The sequence below is a fragment of the Cucurbita moschata genome, unplaced genomic scaffold (genome assembly GCF_002738365.1).
Source record: "Cucurbita moschata cultivar Rifu unplaced genomic scaffold, Cmos_1.0 Cmo_Scf00187, whole genome shotgun sequence".
NCBI classification, from domain to species: domain Eukaryota; kingdom Viridiplantae; phylum Streptophyta; class Magnoliopsida; order Cucurbitales; family Cucurbitaceae; genus Cucurbita; species Cucurbita moschata.
In genome coordinates, this window is record NW_019268703.1 from 16,289 (window position 1) to 20,787 (window position 4,499).

At 35.8% G+C, this 4,499-nt stretch overlaps 2 non-coding genes across 2 annotated transcripts; both read left to right on the top strand.

Moving 5' to 3' along the window:
- The first annotated feature begins 353 nt into the window (after positions 1 to 353).
- TRNAG-ACC lies at positions 354 to 424 on the top strand. The gene has a single exon. It is a non-coding gene; the product is annotated as a tRNA-Gly (tRNA).
- Positions 425 to 1,339: 915 nt separating this feature from the next.
- Positions 1,340 to 1,410, top strand: TRNAG-GCC. Its single transcript has one exon. It is a non-coding gene; the product is annotated as a tRNA-Gly (tRNA).
- Positions 1,411 to 4,499: the final 3,089 nt, after the last annotated feature.

Genomic DNA, 4,499 nt, shown 5'->3' on the forward strand with positions numbered 1-4,499 from the left:
GAATTTACGAGTAGCACTATCGAACTTTTTCTTTTTTTATATCGTTAGGTGAAACTAAAAGCTAAGGGCTTCAGAAAAATTGCAGGACCAAAATACGGGTAAGTTATGGATATGCCTAAAGGGACATGCACTAGTGGTCTAGTGGTAGAATAGTACCTTGCCACGCTACAGACCCGAGTTCGATCTTTTGTTGATGCATCTTGAAGATTGGCAATGATGATATTAATACATGATGTTCAAACTTGGGTATCGAACTTTCTTTTTCTTTTTTTAAATCGTGAAGTGAACTAAGGGATTCAGAAGAACTGCATGACCAAATTACGAGTAAGTTATGGATATGCCTGAAGGTACATGCACCAGTAGTCTAGTGGTAGAATAGTACCCTACCACGGTACAGACTCGAGTTTGATTCTCGGCTGGTGCATCTTGAAGATTGGCAATGATGATATTAGTGCATGATGTTCAAACTTGGATTTGTCACAATATCCTTTATATTTATAGAATTTACGAGTAGCAGTATCGAACTTTTTCATTTTTTAAATCATGAGGTGAACATAAAAGTTAAGGGCTTCAGAAGAACTGCATGACCAAAATACGAGTAAGTTATGGATATGCCTGAAGGTACATGCACTAGTGGTCTAGTGGTAGAATAGTGTTCTGCCATGGTACAGACCTGACTTTGATTCTCGGCTGGTGCATCTTGAAGATTGGCAATGATGATATTAGTGCATGATGTTTCAAACTTGGGTTTGTCACAATATCATTTATATTTATAGAATTTACGAGTAGCACTATCGAGCTTGTGTTCTAGTGGTAGAATAGTACCCTGCCACGATGTAGACCCGAATTAAATTCTCGGCTCTTGCATCTTGAAGATTATCTATGATTATTATATTAGTGCATAATGTTCAAAATTGGGTTTGGTACAATATTTCTTTTAACTTTATAGATTTCACGGGTACAATATTTCTTTTAACTTTATAGATTTAACGAGTAGCACTATCGAGCTTTTTGATTTTATATCGAGATGTGAGACAAAAAGTTAAGGGCTTCAAAAGAACTGCATGACCAAAATATGTGTACTGTATGGAGTACCCTGCCACGATACTGACCCGAGTTTCATTCTCGACTGGTGCATCTTGAAGATTAGCTATAATGATATTAATGCATAATGTTCAAATTTGGGTTTGTCACAATATCGTTTATATTTATAGATTTCATGAGTAGCACTATCGAGCTTTTTTTTTTTTAAATCGTGAGGTGAAACTAAAAGTTAAGGGCCTCAGTAGAACTGCATGACCAAAATACGAGTACGTTATGGATATGCCTAAAGGTACTTGCACCAGTGGTCTAGTGGTAGAATAGTACCCTGCCACGGTACAGACCCGAGTTCGATTCTCGGCTGGTGCATCTTAAATATTGGCATAATGTTCAAACTTGTGTTTGTCACCATATTGTTTAAATTTATAAATTTCACGAGTAGGACTATCAAGCTTTTTGTTTTTAAATCGATAAGTGAAACTGAAAGTGAAGGGCTTGGGCTTCGGAAGAACTGCATGACCAAAATACGAGTACGTTATGGATCTTCTTTAAGGTAGATGCACTAGTGGTCTATTGGTAGAATAATATCCTGCCACGGTACAGACCCGAGTTCGATTCTCGGTTAGAGCATCTTGAAGATTAGCCAAGTGTTCGAATTACTTTTCAATATCTTTGAAAATAAGGTAATTCATAAATTTATGCTATATGTTTGAATCTCCTAAGCGACCAAAAGTTCATCTTTTTGTACTAGCAAAGCGACTCCTTTATAAGGAATACTTTTTTATAAGATATTGTCCACTTTGTCCCGTTACCTCACGATCTCATAGAGGTATTCACACCCTAGTTATAAGGAATGCTTCCTTCCCCTCTCAAACCAATGTTGGATCTCGAGAAATCAAACTGCGATGAAAAGATAAATTTAAAACGACGTACAACACTTGTGTTAGAAATTTCAAGATATTTACAAACGAAAAAAATTATACAACTAATTAATTTTTGATATGAATCCAACAACTGATCACTTCCGTGTACCCGAACGAGCAATTGCAAGAATCAATACAAAGAAGATTCAAGAATCAAATGAAGAAAATATTGGAGTGATTGATATTGGAAAGTAATTCGAAGACTTGGCTTTGGTAGTTGAACTACCAATTAAGGCAATTTATGAATTACCTTATTTTCTTCGATTTGTATTTAATAGCATTTATTAGCATTTATTAGTTGTTGGTGGCTGAAATTTATTTTGTTAGGGTTATCTTTTGGTCCTATTTAGAGGCATGTAATATTCTCGTTTGGATGTTTTTTTGGTTGAATACAGACAAAACCTTTGTGTTTTTCTTGATACCCTTTTGGTGGTTTTCTTTTTCAAACCTTGCTTTAGGTTTGATGTTTAAACCGATTCATTGAATTAGTTTTGATCAAGCTAATTCTGGAATTATCTTGGTATCTAAAAGTGACCATTATAGATTCCAAGTTCGATCTAAGAGTCATTCATCTTCTAACCAGCTCTTGGTTGGAATCAATCCGTTAAGTTAGCTTTCTCTTGAATGTTTTGGCAAGGATTCTAGAAGGATCTCTAGTTTTGCAAAATCCAGCATTGTTGGCGCTTATCATTTGGTATCAGATCATTTGGTCAATGTCCTTTGGCCGCACTAGAGGTGAAATATCTTTATTGTTATTTTTTTTTCTATCATTTTTTTTTCTCTCTCTCAGATTATCGAAAAAAAAATCAACGTCTACATTCTTGACCTAGTACCAAAATCCTACCTTTGAGTGTTAAACACGAGTGTCCCTCAGTGAAATTTTTGTGAGAAGTGTGGAGAGGCCCCTTGATAACAAAATGTCACATAATGGAGAAGGAGAACCCGTACCAGATCTTAATACAACCATTCTTCAAGCTATTCAAGATATGATGAAAATGATGATGGAAAGATAGGCAAGAAAGATTGGCACAACAACAAAGACAAGAACGAAGATTACGAGAAGATGAAAGTATAGTAGTACAAGAAAGACAAGTTGAAGGAAGATGGAGAGGAAGAAATAACCATGCAACTATTATGCAATCTAGAATGATGGAAAGAATACATGAAGATAGAGATGGAGGAGTTAAACTCAAAATCCCACTATTTTGTGGAACGGCAGATTCTAAGGCATACTTGCAATGGGAAAAAAGATAGAGCATTTGTTTGATTGGAACACCTATAGTGAAAATAAGAAGATGAGACTTGCTATTGCCGAATTTACCAATCATGTCGGTGATTGGTACCAACATCTCAAATCCGAGAGAAGAAGAAAAGAGGAGGATCCAATAGAGACTACGGAAGAACTTAAAGAAGCCATGAGAAAAAGGTATGTTCCAAAACATTATGAAAGAAATTTGAAAACTAAATTGCAAGGTTTGAGGCAAGGAACAAAAAGTGTGGCAGAATATCATCAAGAGATGGCCCGTTACCTCACGATCTCATAGAGGTATTCACACCCTAGTTATAAGGAATGCTTCCTTCCCCTCTCAAACCGATGTTGGATCTCGAGAAATCGAACTGCGATGAAAAGATAAATTTAAAACGACGTACAACACCTGTGTCAGAAATTTCAAGATATTTACAAACGAAAAAAATTATACAACTAATTGATGTCCCAGGTCGAATACAACTAACATACACTCCGGGTCGACACCCCTCTATGATAGTAGAGCTCCAAAGCATCTCTCCACCATGACCAACTAGAAAAGGAGAAAGGTGTAAGTATAAAAATATACTCGGTAACCAACCTACTTGTAGGCCCTCGTTGCTTCCTTCTTCTACTAGGTTTCCACGACTTTCCTTTGGTCTATAGAAAGTTCGGGCCTACCGTTTATTGTGCTCTAAGCTACCGTATAGGTCCGAAAGTTCTAATTAATTCCTCATTAATCATCTACCCTTGTTGTCCCGAGTGCCTCTTCGAGATTCGTTCCTAAAACAAAAAAGTCGCTTTGGCCATGTCCAAATAATATGAAAATAAGAAAACCTAAAATAATACAAATGTCCAAATAATCATATCAATGCATTCTAATATATCATCATAAAATTCGCATCAGAATATCCTACCAATTTAAACTCAATATTTCTAGGATACAATCATCCTAAATTAATAGTCAGAAGCAAATATTAAAATATTCTTTTAAGTGCATGTAAATGAGATTCCTTGGCGCTTGCACGATGTAGACCCGAATTAAATTATCGGCTTTTGCATCTTGAAGATTATCTATGATTATTATATTAGTGCATAATGTTCAAAATTGAGTTTGGTACAATATTTCTTTTAACTTTATAGATTTCACGAGTAGCTCTATCGAGCTTTTTGTTTTTATATCGAGATGTGAAACAAAAAGTTAAGGGCTTCAGAAGAACTGCATGACCAAAATGTGTACTGTATGGAGTACCCTGCCACGATACGAACCAGAGTTTCATTCTCGACTG